The sequence below is a fragment of the Festucalex cinctus genome, chromosome 19 (genome assembly GCF_051991245.1).
Source record: "Festucalex cinctus isolate MCC-2025b chromosome 19, RoL_Fcin_1.0, whole genome shotgun sequence".
NCBI lineage: Eukaryota > Metazoa > Chordata > Actinopteri > Syngnathiformes > Syngnathidae > Festucalex > Festucalex cinctus.
In genome coordinates, this window is record NC_135429.1 from 12544922 (window position 1) to 12566847 (window position 21926).

Sequence of the window (21926 nt, forward strand, 5' to 3'; positions counted from 1 at the left end):
CTTTTTGTTTATGCTACATGCTAAGCAAAGTGTGTGTATGTGGTACGTGAGCACGAAGGGAAAAATAAATCACCTTGTGGAGCAAAATGAGCCATATGTGGAACTAGCTCAAGGGGGCAGCACTGTGCAGAGCAGTGCAACTCACGTGAGTTTTCAGGTGAGGGGGAAAAAAAAGGCATGACCAGCTGCAATCAATTAAGGAATGGTAAACAGACACGTTACTGCCGCTAATATGGAATATGCCGGTTTCAATCATGGAAAGAAAAACTCACAGATGCTTTTGGTATGTGGGGAATTGTTTGTTTTTCTTACGTGATTGCTTTTGAAATTAGTAAATATATGACGTAATTTTATTACTATTAGGGAACTTATCTGCCTGTAGTCCAGGACAATTTCATTTGGCACGATTTCTTAAACCATTGCAAGAAAGTAGTCTTAAAAAAAAACAACACTTTTAAAATACAATAAAATATGAAGTAAGGAATATAACTCAATTTGTAAATTACTTAAGCATTGCAGTATTCAAAGTGCTGTATATGAAACAGAAATCGGTCATGTAGTAAAGAATAAGACAAGAAAAACAAGAACAAACATTTCGAGTCGACGCCACACAACCGCAATCTTCCCCACAGTTGCTGAATCATTTTTGGTTTCAGCGCACGTGTGCCCCCACGGATCAGGAACTTTGACAATCAGCGTAGCCGGAGCCATCTTAATCTCATGTTTAGCATTATCAATTTATCTGTGTGTTTATTATATGAACATTGATTAGAGTTTATTAACTCGGCGCCTGGAGTGAAATTAAGAGGCAGCAGGGTATCATTTGTATGTGTGCGTATGTGCGAGATGATGATTTAGCACAGATAGAGGATGTAAGGACTGGAATACTAACTAGCCCCGTGTCTTTGCTCAGAGGTCATCACAGACCGATGGATGTGAATGTAATTATGAGCACGCAGCAAATTATGAAGCAACATAATTACAAATATGCTACTAAAAATCTTATTCATGATATAGCAGCTGTAGTTTCAGCTTCTAAGCCACATTTACAAATAAACATGTAGGGAATCAAACTGGAATTTTGTGTTAGTATATGAAAAGTAATGTTCGTTTGAGGTGATATTGCTGTCACTACTTGAAAAGAAAGAGAAAATCTCTAAAAATATACTACTTGATATAACTAGAAAGTGACATTTCTGGGGAAATGGCATGTGAAGGCTGGAAAGCTGAATGAAAAACTGGATAATTTGGAATAGCTCATGGCGTGAATTGTTGGAATATATTGAAGTTGGAATGAAGTGAATCGGATGAAAAATGTGGAAGTAAATGTGAAATGTAGAATCTCTCAATAGAAATGAATGGGGACAAAAATCGGGTACAAAATCGGGAATTGTGGGTAAGGCGAAAATATTTGGAATAAACAAAATGCACCCAATCATGGCGTGAATATTTGGAATATGTTAGAATTGGAATAATTGTGTGAAGGCTGAAGGCCTCGGATTTTGTTTAGTTAACTTGAATCCAATTTTTTAAATGACTAAAGACCAATAAGTAATCCATAAATGATAATAAATTACATATTTGCACAGTAAATTTTGAATAGCTCCAAATATTAGTAAGTGCTCCTCTGTGTGCCGTAGAAAGCAAACCCAAATCAATAGTTGAGAATGAGATGAAGACAGGCTTGACTTCTCCTGGCTCGCCGCTTGCTCCATCTATTATTGAGGATCCCTTCAGGTCAAACTACTACACCTTTTCTCCTTTATAGTCTTTTGCTCTCCTTCTTTTACCCCAAAGTCTGTTTGTCTGTGCCATCCTCCATCTTTGTTTCAAGCCTGTGCTAAAATGGCCGTTTAAAAAAAAAAAAAAAAGAAAGAAAAGAAAATGGCCGTTCAAAATTTATGCTAAATGTATGATGGAACTAACTCGTATGTATTAAAAAAAATAATTAAATAAATAAAAAAGCTATTTTTATGAAGAAAAACGTCATGGCTGAAAAGGCAGAGGAAGTTGGCCATTTTGGTGTGTAGCGGCAAATTTAGATCATTCATTTTGGCCACTTCCAATGACTTTTCTGATTTCCTTAAAAAATTGCACCCCAGAAGCCAGTTTGACTTGAACTTTAAGAAGTCTATCATGCGTAGAGCCACAAAAACGTCATGCCTGAAAAGATGCAGGAAGTCAGCCATTTTAATTTGAAGCAGCCATTTTATGGCCATGTTGGCCATTTTCAACAATCCTAAATTTATCAGAGAATTGTCCTTTTTTATTTCGCCACATAGACGGAAAATAGTTCATAGCTTTTAGTCCTTTTTAAAAAAAAAGTTGAATAATCTTTACTTAATGACTGATGGATCCATTAGTGATCCCCTCTGAGACCTCTGACCAGACAAGGCAGCGTCCGTTTTGTTAGCACTGTGAGATAAATCCAGCTTCTCCGCCCAAAAGAACAAATATCCTCTGTCTCTGAGCCCATTAAAAAGGTCCATGATCGGCGGACACATAATCGATCATCCTTTCGGCTATTTTTCACATTGCAAACACTCTCCAAAATCTGGATATATTGTCCTTTTTTTTTTTTTTTTCCCTTATACAACTCCTTTAATCCTGTAATACGGCTTTTAATCCCAGCTAAATACAACTTTATGTTGATATTTGTGTGCATGTATCCCCTTGTGCACATGCAAACACACATAGATTATGAATTTATCACCTGGCAGGCTTCTTATGCCATGTGGAGTACTTGGTTGCCATGGCAACACACTGTCGCTGCAACAAAAGGCTGTTTAGTTTAATGCTAACAAACAAAACACTATAGATGGGCCAACAAATAGCATCAGTGTTGCTAGGTAAACCCTCAAAGTACTTTTAGCTCTTTTTTTTTTTTTTTTTTTTTTTTTTTTTTTTTTTTTTTTTTAATCTACATGTATATCCCGTATAAAATAATGCTATTGATATGTAACCATTTTCCCGTGATTCCCGCTGATATTGCATATGGGTCATTTAACGTACTTTATCGATTTGAAGTGCGATTTAGGCTGTGTGTGTGTATATGTGCCGCGCGTGTTTGTATGTTTACGTTTGACCTTTTTGCCGGTGATGAGCATCCTAGCGTGTTGAGAATAATCAGCGCCCTGTCAATCACGGGTGCCGCAGCATCAACAGGCAGATGGCAGACATCTTCGCGGGATGTTCACTTGGAGTTATTTTGAAATATGAATTCTAACTAAAATATTCCATGTGATGTATATTCTGATATGTAACAATCAGCCATATTGAGAGAGTCGGCTAGCTTACTGTTAGCATATAAAGTGAAAACACAGTGTGCTAATGGGGGCTAGCGTAGCTGCTACCGTAATTATACAATTTCAAGCAACTGCTTCTTCAATATTTTCTCCATTGGAATGTCAGGTGCATTATGAAGCTTTATTGGGGACCTTCTTTGCCTCTTCTTGCTTGTAGACGGTGCTACTTGCCATTTTGTGGCGTAACATGGTAAGATTTTTTTTTTAATAGTGTTCCAAATATTAGAAATAAACTCCTCCCCCTATCTGCAGTTGAGTAATTGTTGCCATCATTTTGATTATTGGTGCATGTTATCGAACAAGGGGGCTCATCTGGCTCTCATCCGAGATATGTAATGGGTCTATTCTCCTCCTAATGTGCCACAAATTGAAAATCTATTTGCATTACCGACGTCATAAATATCATAGTGTGTGCGTGTGTATTGTGGGTCCTTGTACTGTACATCCACATTAATTTTATATTTGATCATTTATAGCCCAGCATTGTTGTTGTGCTCGTTTCATAATTAATGCATAGCGGAGGATGTCACCATTACAGCTTTATTGAACGTTTGGGCCCCAGCGGACTGATGGGACTGCTTATGAGGTGACGAGATGCGTTTGGTTTGTTGCATCAGACTTGCCACCTGGTTTCCCGTTTTTATGTGGCTGTCAAAGGCGAGACTTGAACAGACCGCTGTCAAACATCCAGCTGCTTGTTAGCCGAGCATGCTAGCAGGATATCTGACAAAAGTCGACATGTTTCGGAGGAAATCTTGGGGAAAAATTAACTACAGTGAACCCATGCATAGAATTTGCCTCCTGGCTGATCTTTTTGGTTTCGCTGTCCATCATTATTTGCTGCATTTCTTCTATTCTTCCAAAACTATGTCAATTGTCAAATGTACAAATCTTTCTTTATCGCCATCTAGTGGCACACCAATTAACTATTGAAGTGTAGGGGGAGGGGCTTCATCACTGATCTGATCATATGACTGGCTCGCCAATAGGCCGAGACGTTTGAAGTTGTGAGGCCGCCATATTGCTCCTCCCAAGAAAACGTTTCTTGGCATACGATCCTATACATTTACAGTATAGAAATTGTAGAACATTTGAGACCGTAATGAGTACAAACAGCATGATTTATGAAGTTTTAAATTTGTTAAACTGCCACAAAACCCACGACCCCCTATACTAACTGCCTATGAGCTGTCTAATCTGGACGTATACCGTATAGAAGTGGTGTCAAAGTCTGGTCCTCGAGGGCCTGAGTCCTGTATGTTTTAGAGGTTTCCGACGTTCAACACAGCTAATTCATTTTTAAGCTCATCGGCGAGCTCTGCAGGAGCCTGATAATTAACCTGATCATTGAATCAGGTGTGTTGGAGTATTGAAACCTCGAAAACATGCAGGACTCAGTGTTGTGTGTTGAAGGTTGGATCCCAAAGTGCAGACACAAATAAGATTTTAACTATTTATTCACATCGAGAGGCAAGGAATAAACTTGACTCGACGAGAAACAGAGTTGCTCAGATGAACAGAAAGCAATAATCCGGCAAACACACACGCTTCTCGGACTGCTACTACAGACAGAGAATCGATCTGATTGGTTGTGACTAAGTAAAGGATTAGAGATTGACATCACAAAGCTCATGACATCACATAGCATTTTTGTAGTTGAAACCAGATGATGGTTACATCAGTACAAAACAGACACTTGTTGTTGTTTTTTTTGTTGTTTTTTTGTTTTTTTAAAAAAATAAAATAAAATAAAAAAATAAATAAATAAAAAACAGAAAAAAAAAAAAAAAACAGACACTTGACCTCACGGTCGTGAACCCAAACTTTACAGGTCATGAACTCAAACCTAACCCTGGCGTGACCCCAGACATGAGTCAAAACCCAAACATTACCCTTGCATGACCCCGAGTCATGACACTCAGACCCTCGAGGACCGGATCTGGGCATGTGCCGTATATTGTAGTTTACGCAGTAGTCTGCTCGCGAGATGGGGAGAGCAAGATGGCCGCCCTGTGACGTCAACGGCTTGCACAGGCGTGTATGGGCTATCGGCTATCCAGTCATATATTCAGATCAGTGAGATCATCTAGTTAGGCCGAAGTGCTTTACTGCCATCTAATATAGTAGGACAACGTACAAAAAAAAAAAATCAATTATCTTACTGTAGTAGGAAATTTTACGAAATGTTGATACATTTTGTTATAGAATCTGACAAAAAATTCACTTGTTTAGTAAAAAATCTGAGAGGAAAAAAAGGCTGAATAGGAAATTTTACAAAAAAGTTGGAAATGTTATAAACACAAAGAAGGTGAAATTAGTAAGAACTCTTACCAAAAAAAACTAATTAGTAACTAACTCAGTTAAAAAAGTACACTTAGTAGATAAATGTTGACTACTCTAGTAGGAAATGTTACATAAGTCGACTAATAATCTTGGAAAAAAAATCGATTAGGAGGAAAACATAATAGTAAAAAATATAGAAGGAAATTTTACACACAAAAAAACCTTTGAATACTTTAGGAGGATGTTACATAAAAGTTGACTACTTCAGTAGGAGATTTTACTCCCCAAAAAAATCAATGTATTCAGTAGAATTTAAAAAAAAAAAAGTGAAAAAAAAGTAAAAAGGAAAAAAGCCGACTAGTTTCGAAGGAAAGTTGAACAGAATGTTGATTAGTAGTAAATCTACACAAAAAAAAAGTTTGCTTACAGTAATCTTATAAAATATTTAACAACTTAAAAAGAAAATGTTGACAACAGTAATGGGATTACAAAAAGAAGTCTACTATCACTAGCCACTTGTTAGCCTGGCACGCTATTTAGCACATGTGGTCATAGCAACTCATTGCAGCGCACATATTGGATGAAAAGCTCGAACATTCTTGGACGGGCTCACGTCGTAAATCAATTGTGTTCTTGCTGACACGGAAGATTATTTCTGCCACTCCGTCGGCCGCACCTGATTTTGCAAAACGCGCCGCCACGCTGCGGCCGTTAGGCAAGCGTTCAAAGCTGCCATCGGGACTAATGGCGTGACATGGCGCACTTGACCCGTGTTTACTCGCCGATGCCCGTCACTCGTCAGCGGCCACCCAAATGCCCGTGCTGCCGTTTTGCGAGGCGCCAAAGCACACTCGGCACTTTGGGTTTGATCTCGACGCACTACCGGAAGAAAAAAAATGACAAGTCGGCAGAATTTCCTGCATGGGAAATTGTTGCTAGGCAGAATTCATTCAGCAGATTTAAATAACTAACTAACATATGGCTGTTAGGATTGGATACACTCTTTTTGTCTTTTGGTGCATTTTAAATAAATGTGTTAAATAAATGTTCTTATTTTTTTTCATTCTTAGTAAGTCACTGTCCCATCACTGGTGAGCTATTTTTAGAACAGACCTGTGCGCTACTCATGTTGTCATTGGGGCTAACCAGTACCTATTTATTGTTTATTTATTTATTTTCTTATGACAGTTTCTATTAATCAAGTGAACAAAAAAGCACCTGTGAGTACAGCATCTTTGGTCTTGCTCCTTACCTCCTCCTCCTCTGTGCCTAACTGCTCACCCCTCCCCTCTCTGCTCACAATATATTCTATATTTTATGTAGCATGTATAATTTTAAGTATTTCATGCGCTAAACCATTTCCTTCACACATTTATGATCATTTTTAATTAATTAAAAAATTTAAATTAAAAATAAAGTCAAAAATCTTTTCAATTCAAATTCCAATATATATATATTTTTAATTCATCAAATTTAACACAGTGCCATCTGCTGATCATAATGAAAACAGATTTTATATTATTTTAAAAAATATAATCATTTGTTGAATCTTGTAGTTTTATTTATGAAAATAATTGTCCAATTTATTTCCTTATTTTTCTGAGGCGTTTACACCACAGTGCCATCTGCTGAATCTTGCCCTTCACGCTAGCTACTGCATCCCACGTCATGCCTCAAGTGTGTGTGTGCGCGTCATTGGCAATAATAAACACATTACTTGCCCTAACGATCCCTAAGTGCAGCCCCTTACCCATAACCCCCCACATGCCGCTGCCCCCGAGGACGCAGAAGCTGACGCATAATCACAGATGCACGTGCACATCCTGCCGCCACTGCAAGACATAAAAAATCCCCACTTTAATCATCTCCCCTGCCTGCCTCCCAACTGTGCAAAACAAGCAACGGCGGCCCACGTGGCCATTCCCCGTCCCCTTTTCCCTGCCCTCATTAAATATGGAGCATCCGAGGGAGCCGTAACGTGCAAGGACACGCCGCCGCTTTCTTGTATATGTCAACCGGATTTAAGCGCACTCTGCTCTTGCATTCCGGAAATGAATTTGCAGCACCTTGCCAATGTAGCTTCAAATAAATCCGACACGAAGACGCAACGGTTGTTGAAATCAAATCCGTCGTAAGCCAACGGTGCGAGGCTTCGGCCGCGTATCAGACACCTGAGCAATGGAACTGTCGGGGCAATTAAAAGCGGCTTAAATGGAAATATTAATTATGTCAGGGACCGGCGCTCTGCAGATTGGCCTGTTTTTTTTTTTGCAGGCAGCCGAGATAATGAGGTCTGAAATTCACAATTTCTGCGACGTGACACTTCTCGGCAATGAGATTGACAGATTATGCCAAAGTGCCACGGGCGACGAGTAGAAACGTTGAGGAGAAAATCTTTAAAAAAAAAAAAATAAATCTAAGGAGATCTTTGAAAAATGTCCAACTGACTACAACGTAAGTCATTCAAAAATATCACTGAAGGGTTTAGGAGGACGATAGTTAAGAACCCCGCCCCCAAAAAACTGATGGCAAAAACAAGCAAACAAAAAAAATCATATGCAATTTTGGTCTGAAATTTTAAGTTAGTTAATTTAGTCGGAAATTTTACAAAATGTTTTTTTTCTGAAATCTAACCAAACTATTCGTTAATTTTATGGGCAGAAAGTTTGATATTGTGTGAAATGTAACCAAGAAGTGGATTTATTTTACCTAAAATGTAAAAAAAAGTTGACTAATTTAGTAGGAAAATATTTTTTTAAAAATTGACTAATTTTGCTTGGAATATTATACAAGGTTGACTAATTTAGTAGGAAATATTATTACAAAGGTTATTTTAGTGTGTAATCTTGCCCAAAAAAATGGCCAATTTGGTCTGAAAAAAAAAGTAGATTTTTGATTGATATTTAACCAAGTAGTTGACTAATTTAATAGAAAATAGAAAGTTTTTTTTACTAAAGTTGACTAAACTAGTCTGAAATCAAACCAAAAAGTTTGCTAATTTAGCAGGAAATTTGACAAAAAGTTTGCAAAGTTTTGTCTGAAATCTTACCAAAAATTGGCTAATTTAATTGGAAATCTAACAAATGTTGACTAATTTAGTTGGAAATTTTACAAAAAAAGATGAAAATTTGGACTGAAATAAAAAAAAAAGTTGACTAATTTAGCAGTATTTTTTTATTTATTTTTTTTTTATTTTATTTTTTTTTATTTTTATATATTTTTTTACAATAAAAGTTGACTTATTTAGTCTGAAATCAAACCAAAAGTTTACTATAATTTAGCAGGAAATTTTACAAAGTTGATAAATTTTTGTCTGAAATCTTACCAAAAAATGACAAAAATTATTGTGCATTTATCGGAACAAAAGTTGACACATGCAGAAGCCAATTAATTATCACTGATTCAAACTAACTTGTAAGCTATACTGTTAAAAAATAAAAATGAATAATAATAATAATAATAATAATAATAATAATAATAATAAAATAAAGTGCTGCATATCTGGGGTGCTAACATATTTTATATGAAATATTGCCCGTAATTCCGGCCAAACAGAAACTGAACACACGCCTCAGCCCGAGGTTTCATTAATATATGAACTGTCCCCCATGCAGATGATTGTCCGCACGATCACATGCTTCCTTGTAAGCGCCCCTTCTTAATTGACCCGCGCTCATTAGCTCGTCTGAACCCGAGCCCTCCATAATGGCATTTAACGAAGGCGGAGCAAAGTCGCGCGGTGTAGGAACAGAAAGGTGGGGTCGGCGGGTCACGACCTGTGACGCCGCCGTTCTTCCTTTGCATGATGTCACGCACCTGCACACCAGCAATTATTTAAGGGTCAAGTTATGTGTCAAAGTTCTAATGTCCACGTGTGAACAGTAGTACCCTGAAACTGTGCTAATTTCACTTTCTTTCTGATGTCAACATTTGACTATTAAGTTGAAGTGAAGAAATATTGTGAAACGATCTTGATGCTCTTTTTCATTTGCAGTTTGAAAAGCGTGAAAACACACGAGCGAGTCACGGTGTCCTCACCTCATATAGGCTTAGCGGCCTTCGCTATCACTGAAGGAGTAAATGGTGCTGAATGTGCATTCTGAGAGACTCACTTCACTTTAAATAAAAAGACTTTCTAATGCTTTTGGTCTTTGCCAAGGTAACTTCACGCTCGGCTGCACGCTCACTCACCATAAGCAGAAAAGAGACGAATGTGAGATGACGCACGCGCAAAAAAAGGACAAAGAAACGATTTCGAGACACTTGTGATGAGACCGCGAACTTTAATTGATATCTCATTGGTAAGAAATCATACAAAGCCTTGTTTTCTGAAGAGGGCCCTGCTTTCGCTTGTTTTCCTCAAAGTCGTCCCGCTGCCAAGGAGGCGTCCATATCGCTGGAAAACGTCCGTCTGAACATTTGCTAGATGGCCATCGAGCGCCTGTTCTCTGGCCGCAGTTTGTTGAATAATTCAGCGCGTCATCACTCAAGCATTTTGGTAAATATTACGCAGCGGCGGCGCCGTCATCTAACGGAATGATGCGCACAATATCTATTTGTTGCCGGCGCGGCATCATAATCACCTCATCTTCCTGCCCCCCCTCCGCCGCCGAGAGCAGAAGCGTCTCAGTGCCTCGCCGGCCGCTGTTTGTTGTTTAATAGCGGCGACCTCGGCACAGCGTAAAGCATGCGTATGCATGAGGCCGACCACTGCTGTGCTGATGGCCGCGGCTATTACGCACTCTGCTGCATTCGTGCGTGTTGACATCAGCCACAAAACAACTTCAGATTTGCTCCAAAAAAAAGATAGAGCATTAGTTTTTTTCCGATTTCATTTGTGCATAGGATTTGGATAAATACTTACTTTACAGTGAAATGTAGCGTTTGACTGTTTTTATTTGCTTAAATCACATATTGTAAATTATATCCATCAAATCCTAAAACTACTTTAAAATGCAATAATTTTTACTTAGAAAGTTCAAATAAAAATTAACAATTTTCAACAAATTTCTGTTTTTTTTTGTTTTGTTTTTTTTGTCTTGGACAAAACCCATTTTGGGGGACTACACTTTTTTTTTCTTTTTTTTTTATTATTTATTTATTTATTTATTTTTTTATGTTTGTTTTGGGGAAACAAACATTACAAAACCCCCCCAAAATAATGGGTTGTTTCAACCCACTAATTTGAGTTAATCTGGCCCAACTTTCTGGGATGTTTTGTTCAAAACAATCTCTTTTTTTTCTCTCTCTCAAAACAATTTATTTATTTTTTTCTGGGTACGAAACAACCCACAAATATTGGGTTGTTTTGACCTCCTAACTTGCATCAATCTGACCCAGCTTTCTGAGTTTTGTTCAAAACAATCTTTTTATTTTTGTATTTTTTTGTACAAAACAATCCACAAATATTGGGTTGTTTTGACCCCCTAAATTTGGTCATTTTGACACCACTTCGTGAGTTTGGGACCCGCTAACTTGGGTAAACTTTCTTGGATGTTTTGTACAAAGCAACCGAAAGTTGGGTCAAATTAAGCCCGTCCAATTTGGACCCAGCAGTTTTCAGGGTGGTAGATATAGTTATTGATTTGCCATGTTCGTCATTGAGATTCTTTAGAACCAATACCAACTTAAAATTAAATATTCATTCAGTTCTTCAGCTGTCCAACTTCTGTTATCTGCACTTTTGACATTTTTTTTTCCCCCAAACAAAAGTCCCTAGTTGTCCCTTTTGCTATAGCCAAAAGGATCATATCGTATCCCCACATCTCCTTGTGAATTATACATTTTGCTCTTAAGAGGAAACCGCAGTTCCCAAAGACAACACGCGCGCTAAGACACTCAAATGCGTCGCTGCGTTGAATAATACACGCCATTTATTCCCCCGTGCTGGCCATCACAAGTAACAACAATTTTGATTGCTTCATCTGTGCAACGTGAGACAACAAGATGTCCTCACATGGCTTGTTTTGGCAAGTGCTTAGGGGTGATTAACTATAAAGGAAGGTTCTGGTTACACTACAAACGGTTCTTCTGAGACACAAAGTGCATATTACTTGACATTGATGGGCATTAGGCGAAATTTCTTTCATAGATTAGTTTAGTAAATTAACTATGGATTGATTTTATTTCTATTTATTGTATTTTTTTATTGTTGGAAATTATGTACATTACTATGGAAGCTAAATTCCATCAGTGGGGGGAGATAATTTTTTATTTATTAATGTATTTATTTATGAATACATAAATATATTTTGGGTAAAAAAAATAAATAAATACCCATCAAAGCCTTTTTTCACAATTTTTCCATGCACAACTTGGGTGTTTAAAAAGTTTAAAAAAAAAGAAAAAAAATTCTGAAAGTTAAAAATAATGATGACAGTAAATACCAGGATGACAAAGGATGGAAAATGGTCGCCGTGTGTGTCTGTTGGTTGTGTACGTTTGCTCCTGGGACGCACATGCCTCATGAGTCATTTAAATACAATATTGCAGCATGTGTCTCTGCCAAATGGCTGGCAAATGAGTCCCCAAGCCCCCATGTTCCTTTCGCCTTCCTCCGATGTCTTTGGTGTGTGGGTGTGTGTGTTGTCAAAAAGTCTCAGTGGAATACTTGCAAATGGATCATATGGAAATGTCCATGTTTGCGGCATACGCAGGTCCAAGAGGTCACTTCTGTGTTTACATACATGGAGTTGTGCTTCTGAAAGCATCATTAAAAGCAACCTGACAGGGAACTGAACAGAAGCCCTCCAAGTGTGCTTAAATAGACTCTCGTCTTCAATGAATTCCTGCATGGTATTAAAAATGGCAAATGTTTGGCGTTCCACGAAACTCTGGCAAGTGTTCGCTCCACAATGTTGTGTGGATTTGTTTTTTGTTCTGCTAAGTCTGCCTGGTTTCTTGCCATTCTTCCCATTATAGTCACTGTTATTTTGTTTTGAAAGCCACTTTCCCTATGCAATAATCCCCCACATATTTGCTGCCACCTACAGGGCTGGAGTAGAACAACATCTCTTTTAGTTCTACGTGGGACCTGATGCCAGTTGTTATGTCAAATGCAGCATTCTTGAATGTTTCAAATACAGATACAATTCATTTTCAGTCAAATCTCAGCCTAGTAACCATTTTAAATGGTAAAACTGCAGAATCTGTCGACTTTAAAAGGTGCATACCAACCCAAGCTTTATCAACCGAAATCCTTTTGAGTGGTTTTGTTGGCACTGGGAGGCAAACTTGCCACGAAGAAGCTTCTGTCTCGAGGGTGGGAAAACATGAAATGCAAACGATCGTCACGGGAAACTGACAGTGAGATGAAAGCACGGCGGCACAAAAGGAAACATGTTTGAACTTGCCGTGATTATTCCGCATGCAGGATGATTGGAACGGCTCATCATCCGTGCATGCGGATGTTGCCGGCGCCTGGTGCTGCACGCCTTGGATGGGAACCAAATGGAAACACATGGAGAGGCTGTTCATTTTTCCGCATTCAGGTTCATTTCTAGTTGGTTGAGGATGCACAAACGAATTTAATTGACATAGTTTAAGACATTAAGTAAACGTGCAGATCAGATGTGATGTGATGCAACAGGAAAACGGCGGTCTCTCCTCCATCTTGCTCTGATGGACTTTGCCATCATTTGACATGACGTCCTCACCCCCACAGGAAAAATTAGAATATTCAGAAACAATCCCTCATCTTTTTGTACCAACAAATCAGTCCGGATGAGGACGTTCGAACCTTTATGGTGTGCTGTGCTGTGCTCTTCAGAAATCTTAACGAGCACATTTTGTATTGCCGACTCATTAAAACGTATTAGTGTCATCCGGAGACCCTAAGCGGGCCAATTTAGTCAGTCAGGTCGGCTCTATCTTGGCCCAAAATGTGAATATTTTTGAGACCCTGGGGCTCATTACAACATATTAGTACCTCTGTCATGTTGGGGTGGGGGGGCAGTCAAAAGCAGTTTGCGTCCTCACCTGTGCTCTCAGAGTGATTATCACACCTGTGTGGTCAATTCCTGACGACCAACGTGCATTTTCTTTGCATGGAACACGTCCACGCCGGTGTTTTGAAAAACTGACCTATCTCGTTTTTTTTGTGGTCTTTGATGATAATCCTCTAAAATGCCGCAAGATTGGCAGATAGGAAAGTAGTAATTGGTGTCAAGGAAGTACGTGGTTCGTAGGATGTTAGGAGAGTTCCTTCATACTGCAACTGGACTGTTTTGGTTGTCAGTTCATGAGAAGGCTCAGTAGGAAGTGAAAAGTCTTCTCCGACAACCAGAAGAGTCCAGTTGTGATCGATATAAATCCCTGGTTGAGAATATCAAAATGTAACGTGTCTTTTTTTTTTTTTTTTTTTTTTGCAGGTCGTTGCTCCCTGGATCCTCTTGTGAAGCTTCGTGACCACATAAGTGTTAATAAGGTGAGCCAAAAGGTGTGTTTGGATATAAATTGTCCTCTTCCAAGCGGCGTCAAATGAAATCCGACTCTATCTCCCGTCCTTATTGGACGATTTTCCTGCCACCAGTCAATCTGTGTCTAATTGCCAGGAGGGGTTCGCCGCCTAGGTCGCTGGAAAGTGGGATGATTATCTTCTTTCCTTCCACCTTCTCTCATCAGCTGTCTGCAACTCCCTTTTTCTGATTATCTGTGTCACCACTTTCCTCTTTCATCCCTCATGCTCCCTCGTTCTGTTTCCAACTCTGTGCCTTTTTTTTTTTCTTCTTGCCCCTCCATCTTCCATTAATCACAATGTCATTCTCCTATAGAAAATGTAGTTAACAGACTGATGACTGCAATCAGCATTGGTTCACCCGCAGGTCACCCACTACATATATACAGTGTATTGAGTGTGTGTGGGCGAGCGCACGTCTTTTAGTAAGGCCGAGATTGACGTGTGATCTTTCACGAGAGATGAGCAATGCAGACTGATTATGAAGTTCCACAATAGATTGATTGGTTGGTGCACCATCTGCATATACAAGAAATATTGTAAGTGCAAGTGTCCTGACAAATCTTCCTCTTCTCCATATCATAATTGAAAGATGACTCGTTGCACATACTGTAGTTATCCTAGACCTGACGTATACATATTCAAAGAATTCTGGATATGGGGGAGGATAGAGGAAAAAAAAAGAAGAGCTTTAAAATGTGGGGGAAAAATAAAAGAAAAAAGGTCAAATGAAAAATGTTTTCTTTTCTGTGAGGTGTTTGTATAAAAGTAGGGGTCTGCAACCTAAAGCTCTGGAGCCACATGTGGCTCTTTTAGTCCCTCCCCTGTAGCTCCCTGTGGATATATTAAAAAAACAAAACAAAAAAACCCCCCAATATTTTTCGTTTTTATTTTTTAGATCAAATATTCTTATAAATGAATTAATGATTTAGATTAAAAAAAAAAAGTAATTAAATATAAAGAAAAGGTCAGAGTCCAAATTTGTAAAAAAAAGAAAAAAAAAAGAAAAAGAGAGACAATAAGTCAGGGGTGGGCACACTCTGTCCTCGAGGGCCGGAGTCCTGCAGGTTTTGGATGTTTCCCTTCTTCAACACAGCTGATATGTAATAATCTCACCAGGAAGCTCTGCATAAGCCTGATAACAATGCTGTCGATTGGAATCAGCTGCGTTGGAGCAGGTAAACATCCAAAACCTGCAGGAAAAAAAATGACCTAAAAAATGTCCAAAAAGTTACCGTAAAATGTCAAAAAAAAATGAAGAGGGGTAAGCCGAAAATGACCACTTTCAAAAAGTAGCTCTAAAATGTTGAAAGGCAGAAAATCACCTTAAAATGTCTTTGAAATTGGAAAAAAAAAGAAACCATTCAAAAAAATAAAAAAAATCCTGAAAATTTCCCATATGTTCACAGAATTGCCAAAAATGTTAAATCTATTTAAGAAAAAATAGAAAAGAAAACCTTCAAAAACTCTAAAATGTCCAAAAACAAAAGAAAAAAAATCCTGAAAATTACCACAACATCTCCATAAAATTGCCAAAAAATGTCAGAAATTTGACATAAGGCAGAAAAGTTTAAAAATGTATGAAAAATTACCTCCCAAAAATAAATCTCTTTGTATTGGATGCTGCATATTTTCGTTCCTCTCAAAATAGATCTTGAGTCCTCAGTACATCAGACTAACACACTGTTTCCTTTGTTTTGCGGCTCCAGACAGTTTTTCTGTGATTTATTAGCTCTAAAATGGCTCTTTTGACAGTAAAGATTGCTGAACCCTGGTATATACAGTAGTAGGCGTTCCACAGATATCTGTTCTAGGTCCACAACTAATTTTAATATAGATTGTAAACCTCAGCAGTTATTTATTGTACTGTAAGGTGCGTGTGTGAGGGGGGAGGGTTATGGTGCACACAATACAATTTAATGATTCCAAATGTCATTTTTAGGATGCTAACGTGATGAATTGCTGAAATGGGATTCATGCCGCACTATTCTGATTTCAGGGTGACTAAAGTGTCGGATGATGACGGGGCAACAAAGAATCACAAGGCAAGTAATAATACACATTTTGCTAGATCTGATGTAAAGGATGAATGAGGAAGAGAGAGTGCAAGCAAGAAAACAAGTAGACATGCAGAAGTCCGATAGCGGAGCTGGGGGTAGTACAAGCATACAAACAAGCAAAGAGGTTTGCAGCTGAAATGGGTGATGGGAAACTATCAGGGCAAATGTGGCCTATTTGAGCGTAGATGAAGTCATTTGCGCCGCGCCACACAATTCTCTTCATAGCGACAAGCGCTGCGACACAAAGGGCCGGTGGAGATAATGGGAAAGCAGGGATTTCATCTGCACCACCGACAAGTGTAAGACAAATGGCGAGATATATGTGCTTTGGTGTAATGGAGTCCCCATACCAGCTGCACTGCCCAAGTTGTGGCAAAATTGGACTTTTTTTTTTTTTTTTTTCTCATTCTAATGAAACATGAACAACGGTGTATTAGGGCCACGTATGAATAAATATTTTTTTATAGGGTGGGGGCAATATTCCGAGGGAAAAAAAGCTTGTAAATTTTTCACTTTATAAAGTGGTAAAGTGGAACATTAGCGAGAGAAAAAAAAACCTCAAACAAAAGAAATACACATAGCGTACTGCTTGGATGTTTGAGCCAATACTTTTCGGTCGGTTTTTCAAATAAGGAGATGGTAATTGCTTGAACAGAGATTAACCATATCATGTTAGGAATTCGTACTTTGAATCATTGGGTGCAATCTGCTGCTGTCATTCACTTGCAGTTACCTAAAGTATGCTATCTTCTGATTGATTAGTGCTAGTCAGCTGATAGGGGATCAGGAAGTGTTGTCGCACTAGCTGCCCTGTATGACCAGTAAAGTTTAAATTAAGAATGAATCCTGCATTTTCATTAGTTTTTTCCCCCCCAAAAAAATATTACCTTACCTCTGGAAAAAAACAAAACATATGTGGTCCTAATATGTATATATTTTTTTGTGGGAAATCATACCAAATGTCAAGCAGAACTGTCCAGTCCTGAAAATGTCATATTGTAGCTATCCATAAGTGGTTTATTATTATTTCTGTAGTAGTCAGTGTGTATATGTCACCCTCAATGTTTCATTGGACTAATTATACATTGATAGAAATGCACTACTTTGACAACAATGCTTACTAGCTCGGCACTTTTGTAACAAGGTAATACACTTTTTGAGGTCTGCAGCTAGCCAAAACAGCAGTACCAAAACATCATAATCACACCCAGCGTTGTAGTCAGAACAGCAGCTGTTTCAAAAATCGGGTGAATGTAAATTTGGCCAAGGGCTTAATAGGCTACGCATGATTTTATGTTATATGGAGATGGCATCATTAATAACAATTAGCGTTCCAATATACATATTTGGTCGTTCCGCAATGTTGTGTGCATCCTTTTTTTTTAAGGAGCAACAAACTTCCTCAGTTATAGCAGTTTTACAGCGTTTTACCATAAAGGTCATTTTTATTAAGCTATAAACTGCAATCTTTGGCCAAAAACCTAATAAAAATGCATTTAAGTATCTTTCAGTATGTATAACAGTGACATTTAATTTGAAAATCAGAAGAAAATGAAACTTTCTGCCCTGCCGGTCACGATCCGGCATCTTCATCACGCTCAGGATCATTCAGCCGTCTTTACTAATGTATGTTGCTTAACGTTTAATGCAGACCATGAGAAGGGCGAGAGCCGCCGAGGGTCAGCAGGTTGCAACAGAGAAAAGATGAAAAAACAGAGCTTTGAGAGGGTTTTGTCTTCATCTCTCCCCCCCCCCCCATAACGTGTCCTCCCTGTGAACCAAAGCTGCATTATCACCTCTTTAATTGGTGCATGCAACAACTTGTAAGTCATTTGACACAAATTGAGTTGATGAGAGCACAGGGTTCCGCACAGTCGTTATTTTTGGTGTATCTAACACTTGATCATAGATGCAGACACAAAGAAGCAATTTTTGGTAGGAGATGATGCAACTATATACTTTTAAATAAGGTATGCTTTCGGACCCGAGCAGTAGAGAGACAAAACATGGTGCACCTACAAAACCAAGATTGAATCTTATAACGTTACATTTGGCGTGTAAATATTGTCTAAAACAAATTTGGCATTTAGTGGTTTGCAGTGTTGCCGGTAACGCGTTACTTAGTAACGCGTTACTCAAAAAAGTTGCTTTCTAAAGTAACTAATAGTCTAACGCGTTACTTTATTCTACAAAGTAGTCTGATTAAAGTTACTGTCCAGAGAATCAATGCGTTACTCCACATTTTCATGAAGAATGCAAACTATCTCACTGTTGTAACAGTCACAAACAACTACTGCTAACTACGAAGATGAGGCAGAAGTCATTGATCACCACACTGAATTCAGCCATGGTCTGGTCATGAATGGTTTGCACATTCAAAACAAAAGTGATGATACTTTTACTACTAGTTTTATTAACCAACAGGCACACAACACAACAAAAAAAGTGTGCATTATGGACCATAAAAGTGGTAAAAAAAAAAAAAATTATTTCCATCCTCAACTGGTCCGTGAAGCATTATGGGATGAGGTCGTCTCCGCCCTCTCGCCAGGGGGAGTGACGTCAGACAAGTTACGTTTTCAGTAGGGGTGGAACAAAAAAACGATTCGACCGAACCATCGTTCGTCAAGGGGAGCTAAACGACCGTATCGGTTGCGAGTGAGGCTTTATGGTTTTCATAACAATAGCAAGAGTTCTGCGCCGTGCTCTACTTGTTTTGTTTACATTTCAGTAGCATCACCATTCAAGCTACTTCCGTGTTTCCGTGCTCGCGACACGGCGCGCGCGCGCGCAACGAGTGACAACATACAAATGGAGACAGTTAGCAGAAGCCGGTGCCGTACATCTCGGTATTTCCCATGGCTATCGAGTCCTCTCGGTGCACTTGTATGTCCCGGGCCGGCGTTGGTACTGCGCGCGAGCCAAAAAGAATAACTCCCGTGACGATCCAATGCATGGATTCAAACGACACATGTATGTCCCACAGCCAACACACCAGCTAAGCTAAAAGCACACTGCAAGTATCTCATTTCTCAGTTTGTGGCTCCCTGTCAATGTCTACAACTAGCATGAGCAGCAGATAGGAGAACTGAGACGTGCCCGCGATTACGACAGCCCAAAAAACAAAATATAAACAGTAGTGATTCTGTGGTCATCATCGTGTCTCAGATTAAAAAAACAAAAAAAGATGTCATACATTAACCAAAAATGAAAGTGATGACAAAAGAAAAAACAATTGTTAAATACAAAAATTGTTGATTAAAAAGGGAAATGAACTTTTGGAAATATTTTTGCATATATTAAGTGGTTAAAATGTGTTTGATAGATTTATTGTTCCATAAGGTGGCTTCATATTTCTTTTGGCTGGACGGTAGGTTTATTTCATGTCTTAAATTTATGTTTCTGAAATACTTCACAATGTGCAAATATTCTGTTTAATTGTGTTGGTGTCTGTCTAAAGGTTAAATATTTATATTTAACATTAAATTATCAACCTTTTGTTTTCCTGATCCTTATTTTGAAGAGAAAAAACAAACAAACCAAAAAACAATTATAACTGTCAATAACTACTAATAAATATTTAAACTGATACATGTGTACACACTGGAATAGCGGAACAAACAAACAATAGAGGAATTTAGGGGATTTTCATTTTCAACCTGGATAGATTTTTATTTTTTGTTTTATAAAAAGTATTTACGTTACAAGAAGTCAAGAGAGACTGCCTATTTTGTTTTTCATTAAAAAAAACCTTTATTTTCATGTTAAAAATGCACTTTCAATAAAGTATTTGGAACTCTGTTTCTACTGCATTATTTTTATGTTGAGATGGTGTTATCGGCAGCTGCTGAAAGTAACTAAAAAAGTAACTTTTAATCTAACTTAGTTACTTTTAAAATCAAGTAATCAGTAACGCAATTTAGTTACTTTTAAAACCAAGTAATCAGTAAAGTAACTAAGTTACTTTTTCAAGGTAACTGTGGCAACACTGGTGGTTTGGTAGATGCTTTAGAGCCAAATTTAGGAACTTAAATTGAGCTCAAGTCTCAAATGTCCCTCAATCTTTTCAATAATTGCATATTTTTAACATTCAGATTCCGACCTTGTTTCCCAGTCTTTGACGATATTTTCATTATTACAATGCAAAATTCCTCTCTTCCTATCAACACCGCTCCCTCCACATTGACACATGACACCAGCCGGCCCGGCACGTACGACCTTGCGCCGCCTCTTCCATCCGCTCGTCCCTTCTGTTGCGCATTTTGGCCTCTGCAGCTTTCAATTACGCCGCTGACATCCAGTATGTGTCATGTCATCTCCTCTCTCCTCACGTGCGGATTCCGCTGCATTCTCACCCCCACTACTCCCATCTTCTGCTTTTTCATTCTGTCTCCTTCATGACTCTCTTATTTTGAGTCATGCTGAAATAAGATTACATGAATATCAATGTTTTTGTGCCAAATGGTTTCAGGCTTTTTTTTTTTTTTTTTCATTCAACACAAAAATCTAAAGTTGATTAACTCATTCACTGCCATTGACGGAAAAAGACGTCAATGCCATTTTTTTTTTTGCTGGATTGGCAGTGAATGTGTTAAACATGACCTTTTACTTGCTAACAAAATGACATTGTTAGCATGTGTGAGTGTAAGTATCTGAGGGTTTGTGTGAGAGACAGTTCCTGTGTGTGCGCGTGAAGCTTCATTCCACCCCAATCTCGTAAAGTCAACATTAACAAAAAGAAAGAAAGACAAACTTGTTTCAATAATTGTTTGTGGCCAGATCTTTGCAGCACAACCTGTTGTACAGTGTGCCGCAAAGCTAGCAGAAATATAATTCCGCAAGTTTGTGTTCTAAATATGTGACGAATAAACGCGTTTGTGGAAGGTGAGAAAAGTTACTTATGTCAGGGCATACAGTGAGCAGATTATAGCGGCTATTTTTCTTTCCTTTTTTTTTTTTTATACATGTCGGTAATACATGCAGTGTTTGTTTGCTTTAGGCTTTGTTTGTGCGCTACGAAGCTGTCAATGCATGTTTGATGTTCTCTGTCGAAATGCGAAGCCAAAGAAGGCAACCAGCACACATTTTTATCTAGTAAAACTCTATAAAATTGTTTTGATTGGATGGAATCTTGTTGCTGTTATTTTAATTGATTGTATGCTTTTTTTGTGTGTGCGTTTGAGATGGCCAATTGTGCTAGCTGTCCTCATGTACAGTGAAAACATTTCTCCAGCTACGGGTAACACATGCCATGTCTACTTTGCCTTGAAAATTTATTTACCGTCATTTGTTATTGTGTAAAAATGCCAAAAGGTGATTTTAATGACTTAGTATTGATTTTGCTAGAAAGTGCTAATTTGTGCTAGAGTATTGTTTAGGCTAGTATGCTAGCTATTATTGATGAGTCTCATGTAAAGGTGGTTTGTGTTGAATAATTTAAAGTAGGAGTATGCAATAAATAAATAAACCTCTTTTGGACGTATTTTGTGTCTCGCAATGTCATGCTAACTTGCCGAGTGCTACTCTTGCACTAAATGTAAAATCAGTTTGAAGTTATATAGTTTTTCAGGTGGTGGAGGTGTTGCCTGCAAGTAGTGTGCTCAAAATGATTGACACCTCACAAGTCCCGCCTTCTGTCTCTGATTGGTTGTTTTTCCTTGAGTGCGGTGTTTATGTACCAAATGGCGCCTATGCCACAGAAGGGGCAGGACTTCCAAACAAAAACTTTATGCGGCCGCCATACTTCCTGGTTACAGTAGCGCCATAGAACCCCCCCCCCCCCCTTTTTTTTTTCCTTCCTTTTCCACCATATGAGATTTGATG

The 21926-nt window shown here is 38.4% G+C and overlaps 1 long non-coding RNA gene across 1 annotated transcript; it reads left to right on the forward strand.

The window, feature by feature from the left end:
• The first annotated feature begins 190 nt into the window (after positions 1 to 190).
• LOC144007592 (uncharacterized) lies at positions 191 to 21535 on the forward strand. The gene is made up of 4 exons (XR_013280229.1): positions 191 to 283; positions 13958 to 14013; positions 16043 to 16088; positions 20303 to 21535. It is a non-coding gene; the product is annotated as an uncharacterized LOC144007592 (long non-coding RNA).
• Positions 21536 to 21926: the final 391 nt, after the last annotated feature.